This window comes from Odocoileus virginianus, unplaced genomic scaffold (genome assembly GCF_023699985.2).
Source record: "Odocoileus virginianus isolate 20LAN1187 ecotype Illinois unplaced genomic scaffold, Ovbor_1.2 Unplaced_Contig_12, whole genome shotgun sequence".
In the NCBI taxonomy this organism is placed as follows: domain Eukaryota; kingdom Metazoa; phylum Chordata; class Mammalia; order Artiodactyla; family Cervidae; genus Odocoileus; species Odocoileus virginianus.
In genome coordinates, this window is record NW_027224329.1 from 650,871 (window position 1) to 670,366 (window position 19,496).

The 19,496-nt window shown below is 36.7% G+C and overlaps 1 long non-coding RNA gene across 2 annotated transcripts in view; it reads left to right on the forward strand.

Moving 5' to 3' along the window:
• Positions 1 to 19,496, forward strand: part of LOC139033972 (uncharacterized) — a 623,512-nt gene that overhangs the window by 105,478 nt on the left and 498,538 nt on the right. For both annotated transcript variants that reach the window (XR_011486448.1, XR_011486447.1), the window contains one exon: positions 488 to 648. This is a non-coding gene — a long non-coding RNA (uncharacterized lncRNA). The remainder of the gene's footprint in view (positions 1 to 487; positions 649 to 19,496) is intronic.

The following is a 19,496-nucleotide window of genomic DNA, read 5'->3' on the forward strand; positions in this document are numbered from 1 at the left end:
CAGCCCTACAAGATACTATATTCCTTATTTAACAGAAAAGTACAATCAGAAAGATGTTAATAAGTAAATGGCCTAGGGTTACTGGGCTAATAAATGCTTTAACTATTATTTGAGCTCCCATTTCTCAGAGTCATTTAATCAGATCAGGAGTTGGCAAACTACAGTCCATGGGCCAAATCTGTTCTATCACCTATTTTGTTGAAACATAGCCATGCACATTTTGTTATATATTGCCTAACTGCCTATGACTGATTTCATGCTACAGTGGCAAGCTGAGTAGTTGTGATAGAGATCATATGGCCCACAAAGCCTAATATTAACTCTCTGGCCCTTTGCAGAAAAAATTGACTGGCCCCTGCACTATATTACATTGCTATCAGCATAATTTTTGAGAATGTACCCAAGCCTTTATCATATTATCACTTTTACTTTTTAATCTATCATTGTGTGCCATCATTCCTTTCTAACTGTCCTATTTTTTTTTCAGAGATGATGGCTAGCTCAGGTGATGTTCATGGAGATTAAATGTTAACAGAAGTTCCTAAACCTCTGGCTTTCATGGTCTACTAGGAAACACAGATGACTGAACAGGAGAAATGACTCTTGGTAACAAAGATTCTGGTGCGGAGAAACTAGAGTATGGTAAAAGTAAGTTTTGGAGAACTGGATTAGTTTCATGATATAAAAAGAAGTATTTCACTAACACAGGGCAATGTCTTTGGTGTCTGGCTCACTTGGTAAAGAGATAACTTTCTTTGAAACCAAATGTTTGCTTTGGCAATTTTCACTTTTAAGTGGCAGAATTAAAATTGAAAGTTGAACACAAGCTCAGCAAATGTAACTCTCAGGGAGGAATGTCAGGACTCATTTTTATATGGATGCTGACTTTTAAAGATTGACTGTTTCAAAATCAAGCTTTAGTCAAGGACAATAGAGCCTTAGGGTAACATTGCTTACTATTACATAGACCCAGATATATTTTGGACCAGATCATGTCACAGGAATTTTAACTACTCTATCCATTAGCAGAGAGTTATAACATGGTTGGTGTAAATATTAGTCCTATTTTGTTTATCATTTTTATAAAAGGTACTTATCAAACATTATATGGAATCACTCATTAGAATAGGTGACACTGCATGGAAGGTAACTGTAACTCAGAGTAAATATGTCAGTGAAATAGTAAGTTACTTTAAAATAAATACACATATTTTATTTAAAATAAATTACATGTTAAAATTAGATGATTTTGTATTGCTGTTAATTGTTATGTGACTTAATTTTTTCAATAGAATGAAATGCTATTTAATGTAGAATTATCAAATGTCAGAGCTGAAGGAGCCATTAGAAATTACTTAGTCCAGTTTTCTCACTTAATAGAGGAGGTAACTGAGGTCCAGAAAGGAAAAAGATGTTATCAAAGTCTCCCAGGGAATTTCATGGCATAGCTTGGACAAGAAGTTCTTAGTCCATACAAAGCAGATGATTTGGGCTATATAAGTGGTGTAAATGAATGTGAGAGACAGTGATACAGGCAAATAAATAGCTTCCACTACCATTTGCCAAAGAATTTGTGCAACATAGTGAACCACATTTGAAGGAAGGAGGAAGAATACTTTTTTAGTGTAACAGGCAGCAAAATCAGGTTTCTCTTGGAGTTAATCTTATTTGGGAACCTTTCTTTCTAGTAGGGTTTCTGACTAAGCCCTCATCAGATAATGATATCCTCACGTAGTAAAAAGAGCACTTGACTTAGAGTCAAAAAACCTGGATTTAAGTATTGCCTATACACCATGGACAGGTCACTTCTTTTTTCTAGGTTAGTTTTTATACATGTAAGACGAAAGTATGAGACTAGAAGATCATCTCTAAGGTTCTTTCTAACTCTCAAGACTCTTAGACTCTAACATTCTAAGTTAATCAGTTTTCACTTTATCACCTGTGGTGGCAAGAAGCACATTATCTATGCAACTTCTAGATTTTGTTTGTGAACATGTCTATTCATTAGAAAATCATGTCAATATATAGGACCAAAATCGGCATTCTCATAACTGTATGTTAATCATGAAGGGAAACTGAAATAACTGTAATTTCCTCTTCTTTTTTTAAATTTTTTTTTCCATTTATTTTTATTAGTTGAAGGCTAATTACTTGACATCATTGCAGTGGTTGTTGTCATACATTGAAATGAATTAGCCATGGTAATTTCCTCTTCTATACAATAGTCCAACAGAGATTTGAAATCACTGATAATCCTTTTCTAGGCTCAGTCTCCCCATTTCCTTCAACTGTTCTTCGCATGATATGGTTTTTGACACCCCTCCTCCACCATCTTGCTCAGGCTCCTTTGGATATGTGGTTTGCCACTGCAGACTCCAGAAAGGACCTAACTCAGTCCAATGGTTTGTCTGGCTATCCCAGAATAAAACAGGCCTATCATCTTTTTTGTTTTACTAAACGTATTTATTAGATTTCATCCCAGGACCACATCATCTATTTTTAAACAGCTATATTCCATGCTGACTCATATTAAGGGCTTTGTTTCCAATTTTCTTCAGTCTTTACTTGAACACTTTACTATTATTTAGACACAAGGGCAAGATGCTGTGGTAATCCTAGGAATAATCCATCTTGCTAATATTTTTGGTTTTTGTCTTTGTCATTTGTTGTGTTTATTCTCATTTGATTCTGTCAACAGAACTGAGCCAAACTTCAAAATTTTCTTCCAAATAATTAATAAAAATTTTGCATGAGAATGACTACCTAATGTGACTAAAGTTCCAAGCTGACACTGTTTTACTTAACCAAATTTTTGTGAGATCTTTCAAATACAAATAAATCTAATTCTACCAGAACTCAGCCTGTATTTTGCTGACTTTTTTACATTAAGGCTACTGAGACAGATTTTTTCCAGAAATTCTATTTTTGTCATGATTAGCATCACTATTATTTCTCTGGACTATAATTTATTTGGGTCTGATAGTTTAACTTCATTTACGACTATATGTGTCCTCTTAAAAAATCTTCATTTACGACTATATGTGTCCTCTTAAAAAATCTTCCTATCTTAGGATTCCAATTTCTTCTTGATGACCATTCCAACTGTTCTAATCCAAATACTGATCTCATACCCACTCTGGCTTTGCATTTTTCCCCCGTTGTTGATTCACATACAGTCTAAGTACTATCTGAGATGCAGTCTCAGATCTTGAGGTTCTGAATCAGAGCTTGTCCTTGATGTTGTATTGTGGGCTCAGAACACTATCTTTCCTTTCTCACTTATCTCTTCTGCCTTTGAAAGTAAAACCTATATTTCCCCAAGATTTCTCTTCCTTGCCTTCTCAGATTCTTACTTAATAGTTTTTCTTCAGGCTTTCCATGTTTTCATATAATCCAAAATGAATCTCTGATCCCTGTTTTCTCACTATGTCCTTGAATTCTGTAGTTCTATAATAGAAACCCATAGAATGTTACAAAGGAATATTTTTCTGTTTTATAAGTGACTGTATCTGAATTCTATTTTCCATGTCACCAAGTGACTAATACATGTTAGGAATATATTCCTGATCAATTATATGTTCTTAAACATCTGCTCTAATATCTATTTTCAGTATACACAGGATAGGGCTGAAATGTGTTCTGTGTAAGGAGTTGTGCTCAATCGTAGTAATGTGGGATATGTTTTTTACTCAGAGTTACCTTAAAGTTTCCATGACTTCTCTGCATTGCAGAATTTGATCTCTGTTAACCAGACTGTAGTTTCCTTGGAAAAATCTCTAGAATCATAGTGAGGAATGGCTTCAGGAATAACCAGGAAAGCCCTGACTAGCTTGTTGGATGTTGAGATCATATGGAGAAGAGCCAAGCTTAGCTCTCTTCAGGATGAAATTCAGTCACTTTCAAATGATGTATAAGACCTGACGTGATCTGACCTCAGCCATAACAAGGTACACTTTTAGTGTGCCATATTTTCTTTGTGTCTGTAACTTTGCACATATTCTTTTGTCTGTAAATCTCTGCTGGAATTCAGGAATTACTTCTATGATCACATCTCCTCTTGTAAGTCTTCATTGCTGTTGTTGTTGTTCAGTCACTAAGTCATGTCCAACTTTTTGCAGCCCCATGGACTGCAGCACACCAGGCTTTCCTGTCCTTCACTATCTCCTGGAGTTTGCTCAAATTCAAGTCCATTGAGTGGGTTGCCATTTCCTTCTCCAGGGGATCTTTCCGACCCAGGGATTGAACCCTTGTCTCCTGCATTACAGGTGGATTCTTTACCACTGAGCCATCCAGGAAGCCAAAGTTTTCATTGAGCCCCTTCATTTCTAGTCTGAGTCAATATGACATCTTTGTAATCCCGTGTGTGTGTGTGTGTGTGTTCAGTCACTTGGCCATGTCCAACTCTTTGTGCCTTCATGGATTGTAGCCCACCAGGCTCCTCTGTCCATGGTATTCTCCAGACAAGAATACTGAAGTGGGTTGTCATTTCCTTCTCCAGGGGATCTTCCCAACCCTGAGCGCAAACCTGCATCTCCTGCAATGGCAGTCAAATTCTTTACCTCTGAGCCACCTGGGGGGCCCTTGTAATCCCATACCACCTGCTTTTTGCTCTCTTGGTACTTGTTAAGCTGTATCATCAATGCACCTATCTATCTTCCCAGCTGGCCATACGCTCCTTAAGGGCAAGATTTTACCTTATTTATTTCTATATGCACAGTATTTAAACAGCAAAAGAGTGGTTGTCAATGTAAAAAAAAAATACGTTTATTTATTTATTTGGCTGCACCATGTCTTAGATGCAGCACACGGGACAAAGATCCCATGTTGTGGAATGTGAACATTCAGTTGCAGCATGTGGGACCTTGTTCCCTGACCGGGAGTAAAATCTGGGCCCCCTGCATTGGGAGTGCGGAGTCTTAGTCACCGAACCACCAGGGAAGTCCCATGGTTGACAATTTGATTAGATCCATTTGCCTAATTGGTAGAGACTGGCAAGGGATGTCCAGAATTTCTAGGGCCTGAGACTAGAAATAAGTATATATGAAAGACATTTATAAATATATATATATATATATGCATAATGCAGTATGGACTGGGGGAAAATGTTTTTGTGTCATTTGTTGAATAGTATCAATGGTTATGTATTTATATTTCACGTATATCATGATATATCTGCTAACAGAGCTATTTTTGGAAGAAGTAGTGTATTGTGTTTCACTCTGTATTGCACCAGTTAACCTTATTAACAGGTATACACATATGTGCACATAGACATATATATATGTGCTATTCCTGTCCAAGAGTGCTCTAGATCCCAGAAAATAAGGAGATGATCATTGAATTTTGAATTGTTGAAGTTTGACTCAATATGTTTAAATACCTTAAGCAAATAACATTAAGACTAGTCGTACCTTTCTTCTGGTTGGAATGTTTATGTAGTACAGAGGCATGATACTCCTGAGGGAAGCAGTTTGGGAGAATGTCTTATTGACGGAGGGCCTGGATTCATTAAAAATGCTTATTTATAGCAAACAGGTGCATGTGTATATATGTGTGCATGTTTACACGTATAAACATTTTCTGTTTATATGCTTACATGATCTGTATAGATAGACTTATAATATACTCAAGCAGTGGAAAAATGCTCTGTATTCACTTCATTTATTGTACCTCGCCAGTACACAGTGCATGCTTGAAAGCTTTTAGGGGAATTATACGTATGACATAGTGCACCCATAGACATCAGCCATTTTGTAAATGGTCACGAGTGTTCAAATTGAATCCTATCATATCAAAGGGTGGAATTGCAAGGAAATTTAAGTTTCTAGTCATTTGTATTTTTGTTATTTGAGTATTTCACCAAGTGCTTATTTTACTTTTTCGATCAGAAAAAAAAAAGCAATTTTTAGAAGATAGTTGTCAGGATACTTCTGTCCTGAGTAAAAATAATTAATCAGTGAGCTCATTAGTAGTTCACTATCATGTAGATTATGACAGTTTTGCTAAAATTTCTTTGAGAGATGAAGTTAGTTTCCATTCAACTCTGTATTTTATAGTAAAGGAATGACATGCACACATATTCAAATGTATGAAAATGGAGATTTTAAAGGATACAATTCCCAAATTAAATCTCTGAATGCTCTGAATAAGAGTTAAGTCCCTGATGGTTGCACACATACAAAATTTCTTTGAAATCTCTTAAGGCAGCTATATATAATAAGAGAAAACTGGAAAATTGGAACCATAGCCATCTACTGTACTGTATGAAGGCTTGATCTTCACAGTATTTTGGCCATTTTCTCATAGTTGTCATCTTACTTGCTTTTTTTTTTTTTTACTGGTAGACTCATGGCCACTTTAACACTTGTCAAAAGAACCACCAAAAAACAAAATACGTTTCTGTTGCCTTTGCTGAAAGGCAGCACTCTACCTTTTAAGAGGAAAAACATACTAATTTGATATAGTGATTTGTGTTGTCCATTTAAACAATGGCCTTTGGAATATAAGAACAATTGTGATATACCTTGTGAAGCAGTCTACTGATTGATAGTAAGAATATCTGGCTCAGCAGGAGTGAGCCTGGACACTGGTGGGAATGGAATAGATTGGGGTAGGCAGAGTTGTAGCATGTTCCTCAAATCACACTGTTTTTTAAAAGATCTATAACACTTAAACCTGAGATCTCTCAATAATATCAACTATGACTTGTGTATTCACACACAAAAAAATGGTATTTCTGTTATTTCCTATTTCTATAAGGGTGAACATGTTAATTTGGCTCATCAAAGTAGTCAAATGACTCTTTGTATATAACGTATCACAAGAGGAAGGAAATACATTTTAATGAGTCAGTGTAAATGAATCAGAAGCACATTGGCATGAACTTCCTTTCATTTTGAGACACAGGAAGGATTCTAAACATTCCAAATAGAAGGCTGTAAGCTTAATGATAGCATATCAAACTTAATCCATGATGCTTAGTCTGAAGTTCAAAAATTTAGAACTGAAAACAAGGCCAGCCCTCTGTGGTCTGGGATGCATTTGTTACATTAGCTGGTGAACAGATGAAATCCATCACATTCTGATTTTCCAGGGTTTTTGTTTTCTTCCATCATTAATTTGGTACTGTTTTTCTACCTCATAATTTATTCACTTCACCTATTGAATTGGTAAGAGAAACTAAAGCCTACATAATTATAAATAAATGTCTGAGTTAATTTTATATTAATTTTATATTAGCCTAGTATTTTCCCTTAGTATTTTCCCTAGTATTTTCCCCTAACTTGGCAAAGACTTGAAATAGCTAGGATATTTATTGCATTATCTGTAGGTATTTTTTTTTCTTTCCATACCAGTACTTCTCATCATTAGTGAAAATAGTCAATACTTTGAGTGAGCTGCAATTCTGTTCTTCCTCTTCCTTCACTTTGTTATTATTTTGAATCTTAACAGCTTTCAAAGTGGATCTGGTCCTTCCTGGAACTTATATAAGATCTTTATTCTCTATACATCTGTAGTCAAATATGATTCTAGGATTTTAGAATATGCTTCTCTGGAGGAAAAAAAAAAGCTTTATTTGTCTTTTTCTCTGTAGGAAATGTTAGTGTCTGCCAGCCAAATGTTTCTCCTTGCTGTGTGCTGAATTCTCAGGTTCATTAAACAATTTGTAACCTCAGCTCATAATCCAGGCTGAAGAAATGTTGGTCATTTTATGTGATGGAACCCACTGATAGGGCCTCTCTTAATGAGAATTTAGCTGGAGGGGAGTTGGCAGAAACATAAGAGATTTTGAGTTGTGTTTCTGTCTTTTCTCAACAACTGAAGTCTCAGTACAAAACTCAGAGGAAAGAAAATAAAGCCTATGAGTTTGGACCAGAGTTATGTAAGAATGGTCTTAGGCAAGATTCCTAGAGAGATAATTTTGTTTATTAAAGTTTCCTGACAATGCTGAGGTCATGGGTGACACACTTTAGGACAATATATCAAGACACTAGGAGAGTGTCAGCAATGAATAAATCTTGTTGTGGAACTCATTCTAATAGGTTTATTGTGTTGCCTTTTCAAAAACAATAGTTTTAAAGAAGGAAATAGTCATTTCTTGCTTTGATTCCCAGTGAGCATTAAATACTCCTAAATGGAGGTGTCATTCATGATTTCGGATTAGATATTTCTTGATAGCAGTTTTGGTTAGTTGCAGTCACCATAAAATTAGTAAATAGCAATGATGCAGCTATGAAAAAGTCAAACTGTTTTACAGAGGTATACTTGACATATAACATTATATTAATTTCAGGTGTACAACATAATGATTCATTTTTATGTTGTGAAATGATCACCACGATAAGTCTAGTTAACATCCATCCTGTTGCATAGTTACCAGATTATTTTTTCTTGTGATGGGAACTTTTAAGATCTACTCTCTCAGCAACTGTCTCATATGCACTACAGTATTCTTAACTATAGTCCCTGTGCTGTCCACTACATTTCCGTGACTTATTTATCTTAAAACTGGAAGTTTGTTCCTTTTGACCCTTTCACTCATTTTGCCCTCCTTCTACTCCCTGCCTTTGGTAGTCACCAATCTGTTCTCCGTATGTGAGCTCAGACAATAAACATTTGTTGGTGAGGACTGAAGTCCCCATTATCAGAGAGGAAGGAGCAAATAGTATGTATCCAGAACAACAGTCTGTATGGAAGTGTGTGTAAGTGTGTGTGTGTCTATGCATGTTATGTATTTAAGGGTATGCACTGTCCAACACTTTTCTCCTTCTAGGTTAAAGCTAAAGAAATAGAGTTAGATGAATGGAAAGAGGTTGGGAAGATGGGAAATAGTTCAGGGCAGATGGAACAGTATATGCAAAGTCCCAGAGATGAAGAAGAACATGAGGCTTTTAAGGAACTGAGAGGCATTTGGTACAATGGGAATTCAATACAGTATGCATAATGCACTGGCATGAATAGGAGATGTGAACCTCTGGAGTGCAGTAGAGACCAGATCACAAAGGGTCTTGTAAGTCAAGGGCTTCTCTGGTGGCTCAGTGGTAAAGAATCCCTCTGCCAATGCAGGAGACATGGGTTTGATCCCTCAACCGGGAAGATCCCGCATGCCAGGGAGCAACTAAGACCATGTACCACAACTACTGAGCCTGTGCTCTAGAGTCTGGGAGCCACAACTCCTGAGCCTCATGCCACGACTGCTGGACCCTGTGTACCCTAGAACCTATGGTGTGCAATGAGAGAAGCCTCCGCGATGAGAAACACACACGCTACAGCTAGAGAGTAGCCCCTGCTCGCTGCAACTAGAGAAAAACCTGCACGGCAATGAAGACCCAGCACAGCCAAAAATGAATAAATGAATAATTTCTAAAAAAGATCTTGTAAGCTAGTTGGTGAGTTTGAGCCTCATCCTTAGGGTAATGGGAAACTATTGAAAGTTTAAGAAAGAAACATGATTAAGTTCATGTTTTGTAAAGCTCATCTGACTACTGTAGAGAATGAATTTGAAGGCTCCAAAATGGAGGTGGGGAAGCTATTTTGGAGAATTGGAATAATTAAGGTAAGAGAGTAATAAAAATTCCGGTAGTAAATGATCCATTCAGTGATTGATGAATTGTCTTCTTTTCTTTGCAGCTGAGAGGACCTGAGCTTAGGAAACCCCAATATTTTAAACTCCCCTCCATTGGTACGGGAGGAAGATATTATCTTTATTATCCCAAACAGCAAACAACTCTGTCCTTTGCATTGGAGGAAGATACTTTCTCCATCTTCCAAAGTTGTTTGCTATATAAACATCCTTGAGGAAATAGTCCAGAACAAAATCTCCCAGTGCTTCTGATGAGAAGATGTGCATACAAGTAAGAAACCCTTTGATAATTGTCTACCAACAATAATATCTCCCCTTGAATATCAAAACCCATGCATGTCCTATATTCCTGTACTTGCACAAGAGTTATAATTTTGTGGGCACTTTGACAACATTGAATTGTCAAAGCCTTTATATAGAGACCAGTTTGCTGTGAGATCTAGAGGTTTTTGCTCATTGTAGAATTGTAGAACTGAGTATGCTACCACAGAAATATTCTCATATTTTTCCTTGCTCTAGCACTTAGGAGTTTTCAATTATTGCCACTGTCTGAATTTAGAAGAATGAAAATTAAAGGAGCATAGCTGAATGGTTATTTATTTATTAGACTTTCTAAATTGCTCCTTCATGGAGATTGGAAATGCGGAACATCACTGCTACCAGAACCATTTAATGTGAAAGAAATGACAGCAGCTACAAGGAGCAAGAGAAATGCTTAGCTAGTGGAGTCTCAACAAATAGTATAACTGCACTGAATGTGTCCTTCAATGTGTTAGGACTCAGAATCAAATACGGCTACTGTGGTGGTTACATACAGTGAGAAAACACTATTTATATTGTCTAGAGAAAAGCAAAAATTTATGCTACTTTGTAAAGTGCTTGTAAAATTCCAAATCTAAATAAAGTTTACAAAGCTGGAAGGGAAGGAACCATGAGTTTCTGATCACTTTCCATATGCCATATGCTTGTATTTAATTCTCATAGTAACTCCATGAAATCATTATTATTCTCATTTTAAAGATGAGGACTATGGATTTTGGGAAATGTAAGTAACTTGCCCCAAATGTTACAGTTGTTAAGTGGCTGATCTAGGTTTGAGTTTAGGTATAACTCTCAATACTTGTGTTCATTCTGTGCTACCATCTACCTATGTATAAATTCTTATAATTTCACAGGTCAATTGGAATGACTTATTTCGCAGAGGTACTTGGAGACTCTTAATGAAATACGTTGATATACCCAAGTCAATATATTATTCTTTGGGGGGCGGGTACTTAAAACTGTAAATGAAAACAAGAAGCTAGATCAGTTAATAAAGCAGTGACTGTGGTGGATTGGGGTGAGAAGGTGCACATTCAGCAATGACCATTTCTTGAAGAGTGGAAAGCCTTCTAGAAGCAACCAGTGTCTATGTGTATTATCTAGTTGGATACAAGATGATATATAGATCCCCTATGCCTAATTCTGCTAAAAGAATGTGTTCACAGTGGATATGGTTGAATTGTCTGTACTACTCAATCAGGTGAACTATCTGGAGATTGCTTCATTACTCAGAAATAATTCATTACAGTAGTTGAAGAAAACCTTGTGGTCTTACTGCCCGCACTTTCTGTTTTAAAAAAAGAAATGGTCAATTCAGTTACAAAGCCCAGTGAAACTTGATTATTTGTGTCCTGTGGACAAACTAATAAATCAAAGAAGTGATTTAACAGAATTTCCCCCCTTTTCGGGCACTTGGAGTTGCCTTCCTATAGACATCACTTATTCTTAAGAACCTGAAGTAACAAATACTGCTTTTGTCATTCTTCCCTCTGGTCTTTTGTACAGACTGTGTAAGATTTTTTTTTAACTTTTTATTTTGTGTTGGGGTATAGCCAATGTTGTGATAGTTTCAGGTGAACAACAAAGGGACTCAGCCATACATATATGAGAATGCATTCTCCTCCTCATCAAACAAGGCTACCACATAATATTGAGCAGAGTACCCTGTGCTAGACAGTAGATCCTTTTTAGTTATCCATTTTAAATATAGCAGTGTGTGCCTGTCCATCTCAAACTCCCTCTCTCTTCCCCTCATCCCTCCTCCTGGCAACCTTAAGTTTGTTCTCTAAGTCTGTGAGTCTCTTTCTGTTTTGTAAGTTCATTTGTATCATTTCTTTTTAGATTCCACATATAAGGAATGTCATACAATATTTAATAGAACTGCCATATGACCCAGCAATCCCACTTCTGGGCATACACACCAAGGAAACCAGATCTGAAAGAGACACGTGCACCCCAATGTTCATCGCAGCACTGCTTATCTGTCTGACTTACTTTTTAACTCTTACTACTCTGCCATAAAAAGGAACAAAATAATGCCATTTACAGCAACATGGAAGGACCTAGAGATTGTCATACTGAGTGAAGTGTAGGATTTTGAGATAATCATAGTAAGGAGCAACAATATTTATGTTTTGTGAAGTTAATTGGGGAGATATGCTGATACTTAAGAGTGTTACCTTGTCTGCCTTGAGTTACTCAGGTTATGATTCAGCTTGAACTCTGAAAAGTAATCTCAACATGTTCCCAAGAAGATGGAAACCTCTGGAATGAAATGCATTACTGAGAATAGAGTCCAAGGTCACAAAGAATCTGGATTAAATATCTGAAGAAAGGCTGTATAGAATCAATTATAATGAAAAAGCTTAGCAATACACACTGGAAAATGATTTGAGAGAAGAGTGAAAAATCGATTATTTGTTTATGAATTTGGATAAACATGTTTTCCACTTAGTGCCTTTAATGAGAATCTTTGTAATGGAATTGATGGTGTTAAATGGTGTTAAATTTTAAAAAAATGGTTTAAAGAAAATGTTTTTAAGTAACATAAAATTAACTTGTGAGACTCATAAATATAGTTTATATAAGGCAAATAAGGATTTCTTAAAAACCTGAAAAGTGCAGTAAATTGATTGGGGGAAATTGGAATTGTGCTTTTTTTAAAAAAATTGTCATAAATCCATGGCTGATTCATGTTAGTGTATGGCAAAAACCACTAAAATATTGTAAAGTAATTAGCCTCCAACTAATAAAAATAAATGAAAAAAAATTGTCTTGTAAGTAATATATGATATCTGAGAAATTAGTGATATTCCCCATGCCTCCATGCAATATTGGATAAACTACATTGCTATTAGTAAAGTCCTGACTTTCTTCCAAGAAAATCACAACTTTTAATTGATATTGATGGTTCTTTAATACATTATTGTGGGCAGACTTGGAAAATGCAAGGTTGATGTCTGAATTTATATTGTGATCAGGAATTAGGGATTGTAGAGGTAAGAATTTCGGTGTGGGAAGCTTTTATTTATTCCTTTAGTAGGAGAGTTTTAAAAGCAATATTTTTTACTTTAAGCAAATATCAGATTGTTTTCTGAGATACTTGAACCTAATGAACAGTCAGCAAAAGAGCGACTCTTCCAAACTGACTCTTCAGAGTTTTCCTTCCTTTCCCTCTCCTTTTGTCTCCCCTTCCCTTTCACCAGAAAATTTTTATTGACCCTCTACTATATGTCAGATAGTTTTGCCACGTTCTAGTGGCTTAATGGTAAACAAGAGCAACAAGTAAATGAATTCAAATGCAGTGTGATCAGTACTAAGATAGAAGTTCAGTGTAGTCTGTAAACAAAGAGGAAAAGCATCTCAATCAGTCTCGATTTCAGGGATGTCTTAACATATAGAGAGACACAAGGATGAGTAGTAGTTAGCCAAGAGAAGAAAGGAAGAATGAGTGTGCTTTTGTGGAAGAAACAGAATGTGTCAAGGTTTTGAGGTGAGAGCAAGCTCAGGATCTTCAGGAACTGAAAATTCATTCCTGGAGCAGAGAGCCTGAAGGTGGGAGTAGTAACAGTGGGTAAAACTTGGGAGGGAAGCTAAACAATAAGGACTGTAAAGCCATGTATTAGATTCAATACTGATTATAATGAGAAACCATTGAATGATTTTAAGTAGGGAATGGCACAAACAGGTATATGTTTTCTTTTTTTTTTTTCCATTTATTTTTATTAGTTGGAGGCTAATTACTTTACAACATTGCAGTGGTTTTTGTCATACAAAAAATTAATTAGCCATGGATTTACATGTATTCCCCATCCCGGTCCCCCCTCCCACCTCCCTCTCCACCCGATCCCTCTGGGTCTTCCCAGTGCACCAGGCCCGAGCACTTGTCTCATGCACCCAACCTGGACTGGTGATCTGTTTCACCCTAGATAATATACATGTTTCGATGCTGTTCTCTTGAAACATCCCACCCTCGCCTTCTCCCACAGAGTCCACAAGTCTGTTCTATACATCTGAGTCTCTTTTTCTGTTTTGCATATAGGGTTATTGTTACCATCTTTCTAAATTCCATATATATGTGTTAGTATACTGTAATGGTCTTTATCTTTCTGGCTTACTTCGCTCTGTATAATGGGCTCCAGTTTCATCCATCTCATTAGAACTGATTCAAATGAATTCTTTTTAATGGCTGAGTAATATTCCATGGTGTATATGTACCACAGCTTCCTCATCCATTCGTCTGCTGATGGGCATCTAGGTTGCTTCCATGTCCTGGCTATTATAAACAGTGCTGCGATGAACATTGGGGTGCATGTGTCTCTTTCAGATCTGGTTTCCTTGGTGTGTATGCCCAGAAGTGGGATTGCTGGGTCATATGGCAGTTCTATTTCCAGCTTTTTAAGAAATCTCCACAATGTTTTCCATAGTGGCTGTACTAATTTGCATTTCCACCAACAGTGTAAGAGGGTTTCCTTTTCTCCACACCCTCTCCAGCATTTATTGCTTGTAGACTTTTGGATAGAAGCCATCCTGACTGGCATGTAATGGTACCTCATTGTGGTTTTGATTTGCATTTCTCTTCTGATAATGAGTGATGTTGAGCATCTTTTCATGTGTTTGTTAGCCATCTGTATGTCTTCCTTGGAGAAATGTCTGTTTAGTTCTTTGGCCCATTTTTTGATTGGGTCATTTATTTTTCTGGAGTTGAGCTGCAGGAGTTGCTTGTATATTTTTGAGATTAATCCTTTGTCTGTTGCTTCATTTGCTATTATTTTCTCCCAATCTGAGGGCTGTCTTTTCACCTTGCTTATAGTTTCCTTTGTTGTGCAAAAGCTTTTAAGTTTCATTAGGTCCCATTTGTTTATTTTTGCTTTTATTTCTAAAATTCTGGGATGTGGGTCATAGAGGATCCTGCTGTGATTTATGTCAGAGAGTGTTTTGCCTATGTTCTCCTCTAGGAGTTTGATAGTTTCTGGTCTTACATTTAGATCTTTAATCCATTTTGAGTTTATTTTTGTGTATGGTGTTAGAAAGTGTTCTAGTTTCATTCTTTTACAGGTGGTTGACCAGTTTTCCCAGCACCACTTGTTAAAGAGGTTGTCTTTTTTCCATTGTATATCCTTGCCTCCTTTGTCGAAGATAAGGTGACCATAGGTTCGTGGATTTATCTCTGGGCTTTCTATTCTGTTCCATTGATCTATATTTCTGTCTTTGTGCCAGTACCATACTGTCTTGATGACTGTGGCTTTGCAGTATAGTCTGAAGTCAGGGCAGATTGATTCCTCCAGTTCCATTCTTCTTTCTCAGGATTACTTTGGCTATTCGAGGTTTTTTGTATTTCCATACAAATTGTGAAATTATTTGTTCTAGTTCTGTGAAAAATACCGTTTTCAAAATTCACTCTTATGGCTCTGTGCAACTAGTAGGGCAGAGTGGAATGGAAGGACAGAAGGAGAGGTGTATTATCATTCAGAAAGGTGTTACAACAAGAGCTTCCCCAGGGGCTCAGACCGTAAAGAGTCTGCCTGCACTGTAGGAGACGTGGATTCGGTCCCTGGGTGGGGAAGATCCCCTGGAGAAGGGAATGGCAACCCACTCCAGTATTCTTGCTGGAGAATTCCATGGACAGAGGAGCCTGGTGGGCTACAGTCCATAGGGTAGCAAAGAGTCAGACAAGACTGAGTGACTAACACTACAACAATCAGCATGAAATGAAATGGAAGCATGGACTAGTGTTGTGGCAGTGAAGATAGATTGAGGAGATTTTGGTGCTATAGTTCACAAGACTTGGTGAACTGCATCAGCCAAGGCTTAGACCACCATTTTCTAAGCGAGGTAACACTCTAGGAAAAGAATTATGGAATTGGAGTGATAACTGAGTTTTTCCAATGAGATGTTGCTTTGAAATTATTTCCGAAGCTGTTGGATATGTGAGTGGAATGTAGAGGAGAATTTGGGTGGTGGCGGTTTAGTCGCTAAGTCATGTCCAACTCTTGCGACCCCATGGACTGTACCTGCCAGGTTCCTCTGTCCATGGGATTCTCCAGGCAAGAATACTGGAGTGGGTTGTCATTTTGTGGAGAATTTGCAATGAAGATATAAATGTTATTCATCAACATATGGATAGTGTTTGAACACCAGAACACCAGGGAGAGTGTATAAAGTAGAAAGAAAAGAAATTAGAATAGAACCCCACTCATATTTAAGGCATGGGAAAAGTAAAACTAGCCATCAAAAGAGATTGGAAAGGAGAAAAATCTGGAGAATGTGCTTTTATGTAAAGCAAGGGAGAAGAAGATCTTGAAAAGGAGGCAATTGGTTTTAGGATGAGTATTACAAAAGGAGTCATTAGATTCAACAATGAGGGTAGCTGTGATTTTAGCAAGAGTGGTTTCAGTAGAGTGATGAGTATAGAAACAACATTGGAATAGATTACAAAGTAAATGTGATTTGAAGAAGAGTTTGATTGAAAAACTGGGGGAAGGTGTGTGTAATAGGGGCCAGAGATCTTAGTGGTAGTGGTGCTCAGGATGTATCCTAGAATTTTGCATACTGCATTATTTTATCTGGGCTTCGCGGATGGTGTTAGTGGTAAAGAACCCACCTGCCAATGCAGGAGATGTAAGAGATGTGGGTTTGATTCCTAGGTCAGGAAGATCCCCTGGAGGAGGGCATGGCAACCCATTCCAGTATCCTTGCCTGGAGAATCCCATGGACAGAGGAGCCTGGCCGGCTACAATCCATAGGGTCCAGGGTCGGTCATGACTGAAGAGACTTAGCACACATGCACACATTGTTGTATCTAAGAAATACTTGCCTAAATCAAAGTCAGTTTATCTCCTACATTTTCCTCTAGAAGATTCATAGCTTTATGTTTGTGTTCAGATCTATGATTCATCTTAAGACACTTTTTATACATGATGTGAGGTTTTTTGTTTATTATTTTTGCACATAAATATCCAGTTATTCCAGGACTATTTCTTGAAAAGGTTGTTCTTTCTTCACTGAACTGCCTTTGTTTAAAATCATTTGCCCATTTATGTGTGGATCTGTTTCTGTACTTTACATTCTTTTAATCTGTCTCATCTTTAGGTCAATACCACATTGTCATAAAGCTTCATAATACTGAAATTTTGACTGTTCTAGGGCCTTTGCATTTTCATATGAATTTTAGATCCAACTTGTCAATTTTCACATAAAAATCTAGAGAGATTTTGATTGGGAATACTTTATTTTTTAATTAATTTATTTGTTTTAATTGGAGGCTAATTACTTTACAATATTGTAGTGTTTTTTTGCCATACATTGACATGAATCAGCCATGGATGTACATGTGTTCCCCATCTTGAAACCCCCTCCCACCTCCCTCCCCATCCCATCCCTCAGGGTCATCCCAGTGCACCAGCCCTGAGCACCCTGTCTCATGCATCGAACCTGGACTGGCGATCTATTTCACATATGATAATATACATGTTTCAATGCTATTCTCTCAAATCATCCCACCCTCGCCTTCTCCCACAGAGTCCAAAAGTCTGTTCTTTACATCTGTGTCTCTTTTGCTGTCTCACATATAGGGTCATCATTACCATCTTTCTAAATTCCATATATATGCATTAGTATACTGTATTGGTGTTTTTCTTTCTGACTTACTTCACTCTGTATAATAGACTCCAGTTTCATCCACCTCATTAGAACTGATTCAAATGCATTCTTTTTAATAGCTGAGTAATATTCCATTGTGTATATGTACCACAGTTTTCTTATCCATTCATCTGCTGATGGACATCTAGGTTGCTTCCATGTCCTGGCTATTGTCAACAGTGCTGTGATGAATATTGGAGTACATGTGGTTTTCTCAGAGTGTATGCCCAGTAGTGGGATTGCTGGGTCATATGGCAGTTCTATTTCCAGTTTTTTAAGGAATCTCCACACTGTTCTCCATAGTGGCTGTACTAGTTTGCATTGATTGGGAATACTTTAAATGTATACTAGAATCTGTGGAGAGTTGACATCTTAATATGAAATTTAACCCATGCACAAGATCACTTTTCATTAAACGAATTCTTCTTTAGTGCATCTCAGCAATGTTTTGTTGTGTTCAGTGTATAGGTCTTGCACATCATATTTATCCCCAAATATTTCATATTTTATGCTCTTTATGAATATTGTTTTTAAATCGAGTTTTCTATTATTTGTAGGATAATTTGTAATTGATTTTTAGTTAAAATTTTATTTTTAGATAATTTCATATTTATATGGAATTGTAAGAAATGATACAGGAAAATTCCACATGTACTTAACCTAATTTGCCTCAGTGGTAAGATGTTACAAAATTGTAATACAACATCATAACTGGGATATTGATATTGATACCATCAAGATACAGAACATTTCCATCACTACAAGGATCCCTCTTATATAGCCCCATCCACTCTCATCATTCCTTCCTACCTCGACCTCTTCTTATTCTCTGGCAACAATTAATCTGTTACTCTTTGTATAATATTGTTATTTAAAGAATGTTACATATAAATGAAATCATACAGTACATAACCTTTTGGAAATTGACTTTTTCATTTATCATAATTCTCTTCAAATTCACCCAGGAAAGATAGAAATGTATCATTAAAATGTGTGTATGAGATTTGTATTATCATCATAATTTCCCATTCCTTCTTTTCCTACTTTTTCTGAGAAAATAATATTAATCAGGTTGGACACACTAAAGCAGTAGCCATGTGATCGGTGGAAGATGGTAGAGTCAGAACTAGATAAAGTATCTTTAAACTTCAGTTGTAGCCATTATAGTTCCTATTTTCCACTTCAAACCCCTAGGAGGAATGAGGATTGTAGGCTCCTGAGTTGTTCACCTTTGATTGTTTTAGCAAGACCTTTTCTCTCCTCCTAAACTGTACATACACAGTTACATATATATGTATGCATGATTAATTGTTGTTGAAAGTTTATACTTTCTTTTATCTAAATTGTAGTGGGGAGTCCTTTGGGAAATTGGCAGATTTTTCAGGAATTTGAAATACGTGCAAACAGCAGGCATTTATTCAATTGGATAACTGTAATTTCACACTTAACCAAATCTTCTCTCTTCATTGAGAGTAGTGCCAAGATAACTGAAAGAAAAATGTAATGCCAAATAGCAAGACCTGCTCTATATTTTCACAAAAAACAGTTTAGAATAGGTATTCTTCTGTGGGCTAATAGAATAATTGCACACTTAGGGCAATCATATTCAGCATGGATGTCATTTCCCTATTGCCGTGTTTCTAAGGAATCTGTCACTTTGGTATCTAAGCATTGAGACACTTTTTAAAGAAGGAAATAATTCTTTAAGTCTACTGTCTACCTGTAATTTGTGGAGAGCTATGTAGCTGGGCTCACGTCTAGGCCTATAACTTACAGTTCTGCAGATTTTAGTTAGTTTTTTCTGGAGAGCACATCTCAGAGCTGAGAACTATTCTAGTCTGCTTTCATTCACAGTACTAGATGCTCTTGAAAGGAAGAGGTAGCTGGAAAGGTGTGGGGCAGGGACTGTGTAGATATTTACATATACAAATGAAAATGTGCATACATATTT